The sequence below is a fragment of the Saccopteryx bilineata genome, chromosome 1, assembly GCF_036850765.1.
Source record: "Saccopteryx bilineata isolate mSacBil1 chromosome 1, mSacBil1_pri_phased_curated, whole genome shotgun sequence".
In the NCBI taxonomy this organism is placed as follows: domain Eukaryota; kingdom Metazoa; phylum Chordata; class Mammalia; order Chiroptera; family Emballonuridae; genus Saccopteryx; species Saccopteryx bilineata.
Genome location: NC_089490.1, coordinates 131,099,225 through 131,108,086, shown reverse-complemented (window position 1 = coordinate 131,108,086; position 8,862 = coordinate 131,099,225).

The window sequence follows — 8,862 nt, the reverse complement described above, 5'->3', positions numbered from 1 at the left end:
GGGCCTAGGTATATATTCCTGATGAACAATTCTCTACCATGCACACTTAATCTGAAAGTTCAAGTTATGTCTCTATTTCAAGCCTAATAATGTAACTGATGATCTCCACTTTCATTAGAGATAGTAAACACTGTGGAAACATTAGCCAGGTCTTCACTATGAAAAGAAACATTGAAGAAACACTTTAAATGGGAAGACCAATGAGCTGACCAAAGAACAGAAGTAGTCTTGAATTTTGAGTGATGCCTGCTGAGTCTGACAGGAGACACTGGCAGTCTTGCTGGATCCAGCTATTGCTGCATGATGTCTGGGGTTGGGAGGTTGGTAGGCACTGCAGTAGCATCCAGTTCAGTGAGTTTGTGATGGTGAAAACTTTTATAAATGCATTTGTAGAGATTTTAGCTCTTAAAATGTTAAAATATTGACCAAATTAATTCGGTTACCTTGGAACATTCTCATTATTCTGTCCGTCAGCTTGCCTTGCCAAGTCATTGTCCCAGGGATTCGACCAGCTGACTCCTCAGGGAAACTCCAGTTCTCTTGAAGGCATTGTGTTTCATCAGATCTTTTAGAGCACAATTTCTCCAGGTTAGCAATTAGGACATTCAGGCAGATGTTGACCAAAGAGTAAGGAGATGCCTCTTCCTGTAACACACAGCAGCCTAAGATATCTTTCTGAGTGTTTGGAGGGATGATAGTTTGGGGTAAGAGGCGCATGACAATCCCCTCCCCACCAGAGTTGTACATAAGAAGAGAAGGGGCTTAGAGCCAGGTGGATACCAGGAGAGCTGAAGTCCACTGCTCTCACAGGCAGTTTGAACAGTGTGGGGTCAAGTCCATGGGTATGCACCTAGAACTCACTGGTTCTGCTTCCACTTTAAATGTAGTAAGCACACTTCATCTTATCTTTTCTACTCAATATAGAAATTAAAAACCCTGGAGAAAATGCATGGAGCAGCTGTCTGAGGACCCTGAAAAGTAATGGTGGCAGGCAGATTTGGGAAGAAAACCAGCATTTGAAGACCAATATGGCACTCTCAGATATTCACATGGTGAGGGCAGTAGTGGTTGAGCAGGCATCCAAACCTATGAGGGGGAGCCCTTTTCTCTAGTCAGAGGAACTGTGGGCCAAAAGGTTGGGAGAATCCTTGTTTCTTAGCTTCTCACTATCTTCCTGCTGCTTTGACATGAGGTAGAAATTCCAGGAGGTATGTAGCAGACAGGGCAACCTAAAGCCTTGAGTTTTTAACCAGAAGACCAGGAAAAGGAATTGGCTTTGGAGAAGTGGGATTGACACATCCTGACATGGATGGTGACAGAGAAAAGGAAACTCAAGAAAGTAATTTGATAGCTGTATATGTAATCCTACAATCATTCCCAATCTGGACCCAGAGTCTTATCATATTCAAAATATCCAGGATATAGTGCAGAATTGCACAAAATATAAACATCAGAGAAATGTCAATAATTCATAAGAAAAAAGGCAACAGACACTATTCTAAGGTAACAGATGTTGGAATTATCAAGTAGGTATTACAACAATATTTCAAAAAGTGTGACCATTCTTGAATGTAAACTGCAACATTCTCAGCAGGAAAATAAGTAATGCATAAAAATGAAACAAATGGACATTTTAGAACTGAAAAATACAATAACAAAATTGACCAAAAAATCACTGGAGGGACTCAGTAGAATATAGATGATGGAGAAAAGAGTAAGCTTGAAGATAGATTGACACATATCCAAATTTAACAATAAAGAAATTGATGCAGAAAAGTATTTGACAAAATTAAATATTCATCATTAAAAAGGATTGTTTAGGACCTGAAGATGGCAGTGGAGTAGGCGGATGCACAGACGCCCAGCTCTCACCACCAAACTGGAATACAAATCAATTTAGGAAAAATCAGCATGAAAAACCAACTCTGGAATACAAGAACAGCTCTCAAAAACCAAAAGCAAAGAAGAAGGCACAACAAACCTGGTAAGGAGCGCCTGAACCTCCCCTGCTTACAGGAACAGAGGGGGGTGAGGCTGAGAGCCCAGAGGAAATCTAACTCCAGGGAAAAGAGCAGAAAATACTGCTCACAGCCACTTGCCTGGTGACCAGGGAGTGAGGTGTGTTGAAAAGACCAGCTTATCTTCCAAGTGGAAAGGAAAGAGAGAGGGACAGACTGTGAGGGGCTAAGGAATGCAGAAAACGACCTAAAAAAAGCTGACTCATTCGTGCTGGAGATGGCCATAGCTGGGGGAGGGACTGATCCTTCCCCACAAAACAGTACTGAATTGCTTCCAGATCAGAGATCTCCAGACATCTTTCCAGCTCCAATCAGCGCAACAAGACACAGCTGAAAACAAGAAGTGGGGAGGAGAGGCAGTAACTCAGGTCTCCATGGAGATCTGAGATACACCTCCCCCTACTGAAGCTGAGAAAACACCCTGCCCCCAGAGAGATTAGTTGGTGGAAGAGGCCTTCAGAGTCTCAGGTTACACCCACCACATTCCTGGATACAGTTTCAAGGAAGCCCTCTACTGAGATCAGTTAACAAGACTATCACCTGTTAAGAAAACAAACAAATCAAGACTTCAAAGCTGCCCAAATTCAAAAGTGGATTACAAATAATAGCTGATACCAACCCAAGAAGACCTAGAAATAACACAACTGAAAACTGGAGGCAGACAACACCAAGCCTAGTCTCAACCAGCTCTATAAGCAAAACTCCCAAACATAGACATAATGAGAAGACAAAAAAGTGCAATCCAAGTGAAACCACAAGAGACACCTTCAGGAGATAAACTGAGTGATATGGAAATAAACTTCCAGATGCAGAGTTCAAAATAATGATAGTAAGGATGCTTAGGGATCTTAGAACAACAATGGATAGTCATTATGAACACCTAAATAAAGAAATAGCAAGTATAAAAAAGAATCAGTCAGAGATGACAAATATAATATCAGAAATAAAGACCATAATGGAAGGAATTAAAAAAGGATAGATAGAGCTGAGGATTGAATCAGCGAGTTGGAGGACAACTGGAATGAAGGCATGAAAGCAGAGAAGTAAAAAGAAAAGAGACTCAAAAAGTCTGAGGAAACTCATAGAGAGCTCTGTGACAACATGAAGAGAAATAACATCCGCATCATAGGGGTTCTGAAGAAGAAAAAGAACAAGGGATAGAGACTTTGTTCAATCATGTCATAGCTGAAAACTTCCCCAAATTAATGCAGGAGAAACTCTCACAAGTTCAAGAAGCACAGAGGACTCCATTAAAGAGAAACCCAAAGAAACCTACATCAAGACACATAATTAAAATACCAAAGCTAAGCGATAAAGAGAAAATATTAAAAACTGCTAGAGAAAAAAAAGCTATCACCTACAAAGGAGCCCCCATAAGGATGACATCTGACTTCTCAACAGAAACACTTGAGGCCAGAAGGGAATGGCAAGAAATATTCAAAGTAATGCAGAACAAGAACCTACAACCAAGACTACTTTATCCAGCAAGGCTATCGTTTAAAATCAAAGGAGAAATAAAAAGCTTCCCAGACAAAAAACAACTCAAGGAATTCATTACAACCAAATGAATGCTGCAGGAAATGTTAAGGGTCCTGTTGTAAACAGATCAAAGTGGGAAAAGAATATAGCAAAAAAGGAATACAGCTTTAAAGAATAAAATGGCAATAAACAACTACATATTAATAATAACCTTAAATGTAAATGGATTAAATGATCCAATCAAAAGACATAGGGTAGCTGCATGGTTAAGAAAACAGGACCCATATGTATGCTGTCTACAAGAGACACACCTTAAAACAAAAGATACACATAGATTGAAGGTAAAAGGATGGAAAAAAACATTTCATTCAAATGGAAATGAAAAAAAAGCTGGGGTAGCAATACTTATATCAGAAAAATTGGACTTTAAAACAAAGGCTATGGTAAGAGATAAAGAAGGCCACTACATAATGATAAAGGGAGTAATCCAACAGGAAGATATAACTATTATAAATATTTATGCACCTGATATAGGAGCACCTAAATATATAAAGCAGACTTTGATGGATTTAAAGGGTGAGATCAACAGCAATACTATAATAGTAGGGGATTTCAATACCGCACTAACATCACTAGATAGATCCTCAAGAAAGAAACTTAACAAAGAAACAGAAGACTTATTAGACACACTAGATCAACTCAATTTAATAGATATCTTCAGAATCTTTCACCCTAAGGCAGCAGAATATACATTCTTTTCAAGTGCTCATGGTACATTCTCTAGGATAAACCACATGTTAGGACACAAAAGTGGTCTCAACAAATTTAAGAAGATTGAAATCATATCAAATACTTTCTATGATCACAACAGCATGAAACTAGAAATGAACCACAACAGAAAAGCTCAAAAATTCTCAAACACATGAAAACTAAATAGCAGGTTGTTAAATAACGAATGGATTAAGAATGAGATTAAAGAAGAAATAAAAAAAATCCTAGAAACGAATGACAATGAGCATACAACAACTCAAAATTTATGGGACAGAGCAAAAGCAGTACTGAGAGGTAAGTTCATAACACTACATGCACACTTTAAGAAGCTAGAAAAAGCTCAAATAAACAACTTAACCCTGCATCTAAAAGAACTAGAAAAAGAACAGCAAGTAAAGCCCAAATGTAGTAGAAGAAGGAAATAATAAAGATCAGAGCAGAAATAAATGACATAGAGGCTAAAGAAACAATACAGAGGATCAATGAAACTAGGAGCTGGTTCTTTGAAAAGGTAAACAAGATTGACGAACCTTTAACTAGAATCACCAAGAAAAAGAGAGAGAGGACTCAAATAAATAAAATTAGAAATGAGAGAAGAGAAATAACAACTGACACAACAGAAAAACAAAATATTGTAAGAAAATACTATGAAGAACTGTATGCCAGAAAACTAGACAACCTAGATGAAGTGGACAAATTCCTTGTAACATATAATCTACCAAAAACCAATCTGGAAGAATCAGAAAACCTAAACAGACTGCACCAAATGGGATCGAAACAGTTATAAAAAAACTCCCAACAAAGAAAAGTCCGGGGCCTGATGGCTTCACTACTGAATTCTGCCAAATATTCAAAGAACTAACTCCTATCCTCAAACTATTTCAAAAAATTCAAGAGGAAGGAAGACTTCCAAGCTCCTTTTATGAGGCGAGCATAATTCTGATTCCAAAATCAGGCAAAGACAACACAGAGAAAGAAAATTATAAGCCAACATCTCTGATGAATATAGATGCTAAAATCCTCAACAAAATATTAGCAAACCGGATCCAACATTATATGGAAAAAAATCATACACCATGATCAAGTGGGATTTATTCTGGGGAGGGAAGGCTGGTACAACATTCGCAAATCAACCAATGTGATTCATCACATAAACAAAAAGAAGGAGAAAAACCATGTGATAATTTCAATAGATGCAAAAAAAGCATTTGATAAAATCCAGCACCCATTCATGATCAAAACTCTCAGCAAAGTGGGAATACAGGTAACATACCTCAACATGATAAAAGCCATCTATGAAAAACCCACAGCCAACATCATACTCAATGGGCAAAAATTAAAAGCAATACCCTTAAGATCAGGAACAAGGCAGGGGTGCCCCCTTTCACCACTCTTATTTAACATAGTCCTGGAAGTCCTTGCCACAGCAATCAGACAAGAAGAATAAGTAAAAGGCATTCAAGTTGGAAAAGAAGTAAAACTATCATTATTTGCAGATGATATGATATTGTATATAGCAAACCCTAAAGTCTCAGTCAAAAAACTACTGGACCTGATAAATGAATTCAGCAAAGTGGCAGGATATAAAATCAATACTCAGAAATCAGAGGCATTTTTATATGCCAACAATGAACAGTCAGAAAGAGAAATTAAGGAAACAATCCCCTTCACTATTACAACCAAAAAAATAAAGTACCTAGGAGTAAACTTAACCATAGAGACTAAAGACTTATACTTGGAAAATTACTAAGCATTGATAAAAGAAATCAAGGAAGATACAAACAAGTGGAAGCATATACCGTGCTCATGGTTAGGAAGAATAAACATCATTAAAATGTCTATATTACCCAAAGCAATCTATAAATTCAATGCAATACCAATTAAAATACCAATGACATACTTCAAAGATATAAATCACATATTCCAAAAATTTATATGGAACCAATAAAGAACACGAATAGCCTCAGCAATCTTAAAAAAGAAGAATAAAGTGGGAGGTATCACACTTCTTGATATCAAGTTATACTACAAGGCCATTGTACTCAAAACAGCATGGTACTGGCATAAGAGCAGGCATATAGATCAATGGAACAGAACAGAGAACCCAGAAATAAACCCACAGCTCTATGGACAACTGATATCTGACAAAGGAGGTAAGGAAATACAATGGAGTAAAGACAGCCTCTTTAACAAATGGTGTTGGGAAAATTGGACAGCTACCTGCAAAAAAATGAAACTAGATCACCAGCTTACAACACTCACAAAAATAGACTCAAAATGGATAAAAGACTTAAATGTAGGCTGTGAAACCATAAGCATCTTAGAAGAAAACATAAGTAGTAAGCTCTCTGACATCTCTCGCAGCAATATATTTGCTGATTTATCTCCATGGGCAAGTGAAATAAAAGACAGGATAAACAAATGGGACTATATCAAACTAAAAATCTTTTGCACAGCTAAAGACAAGAAGAACAGAATAAAAAGACAAACTGCACAATGGGAGAACATATTTGACAATATGTCTGATAAGGGGTTAATAACCAAAATTTATAAAGAACTTGTAAATCTCAACACCAGGAAGACAGACAATCCAATCATAAAATGAGCAAAAGAAATGAATAGACACTTCTCCAAAGAGGACATACAGATGGCCAATAGGCATATGAAAAAATGCTCAACCTCACTAATCATTAGAGAAATGCAAATTTAAACCAAATGAGATACCACCTCACACCAGTCAGAATGGCGCTCATCAGCAAAACAATACAGAATAAGTGCTGGCAAGGATGTGGAGAAAAGGGAACCCTCCTGCACTGCTGGTGAGAATGCAGACTGGTGCAGCCACTGTGGAAAACAGTATGGAGATTCCTCAAAAATTTGAAAATTGAACTGCGTTTTGACCCAGCTATCCCACTTCTAGGAATATACCACAAGAACACCATAGAACAGCTCCAAAAGGAGAAATGCACCCCCATGTTTGTGGCAGCATTGTTCACAATAGCGAAGATCTGGAAACAGCCCAAGTGTCCGTTAGAGGAAGAGTGGATTAAAAAGCTTTGGTATATATATACTATGGAATACTACTCAGCTATAAGAAATGATGACATCGGATCATTTACAATAACATGGATGGACCTTGATATCATTATACAGAGTGAAATAAGTAAATCAGAAAAAACCAAGAACTATGTGAATTCATACATAAACGGGACATAAAAATGAGAGTCAGAGACATGAACAAGAATGTAATGGCAACGGGGGTGGGGGGTGGGGGATGGGTCGAGGAAGGAGAGAGGGGGTGGGGGAGGGGAGGGGCACAAAAAAACCAGATATAAGGTGACAGAAGACAATTTGACTTTGGGGGAGGGGTATACAGCACAATCAAATGTCAAAATAATCTGGAGATGTTTACTCTCAACATTTGTACCCTGATTTATCAATGTCAGTGCATTAAATTTAATAATAAAAAATTAAATATTCATGATGAAAACTCAGATAATTAGATATAAAACAGAAATTAACCTAATAAAGGGCATCTGTCAAAAAACACAACTAAATGTAATGCTTAATGGTGATCAACTGAATAATGTTAAGATCTGGTATAAATCATGATATGTGTACTCTGAACACACCTATCCAATCTTTTACTGGAAGTATTCTATATTTGCTAATGCACTCATGCAAAAAATAAAAAGGCACAAAGGCTTTCAGTTTATAAAGCAAGAAATAAAATGGTGTGTATTCAAAGATGACATGATTGTCCACTTAGGAAATTTCAACGGGTCAGCAAAAATCCTTTTAGAACTAATGAGTTGAGTAAGGTCACAGGTATTAGGATAATGTGCAAAAATTAACCTGTGTACTTGCAATGAACACTTATAAAATGAATTTAAATGTGATGCTTCATTTGCAATAACTGAAATGGAAAAAGAAAAGAAAATTTATAGATTTAAATCTAGCAAACATGCAGAATCTCTGTGCTGAAAATGACAAAATGTTGATGAATGTCATCAAAGAAGACCTAAATAAATTGAGAGATATATCATATTTATGGGTTAGAAGACAATAGATTTAAGATGTCAGTTCTCACCAATTTAATTTACATATTTAACACAATTCCAATAAAAATTTTAGTAGGATTATTTTTTGTAGATATAGACAAGGTGATTTTAAAATTTATATGCAGAGGCAAAGGAAATAGAGTAGCCAGAAGATTGCTGAGGGCCAGCCATGGGCAGTGTCCTCCACTGGTCTTTGCCAGGTTTCCTCCAGGGAAGCCCAGGGCTGGCACAGTGGCCAGCTGTGGAGAGCATTGGAGCAGGACCCAGTGACCCTTACTTGTGGTGTGTCTGAAGGGAGACCTTGTCAGACACTAGGCCCAGCTGAGACGAGTTCTGCTTCCTGTGGTTAATACCTGCACAGTGGCTCACCTGCACTTTGGAAGGGTGGAGCTTCACAGCCAGCCAGCCCATGTCCCAGATATCCTGTGTCCCCCCACTCCCCAGACTAGGTTCCACAAGAGGAAGGGAGAGAATCTTGGAGCATGGACCTTCAAAGTATGGTTTCCCTCAAGCCTATTGTTGGGACAGATTGA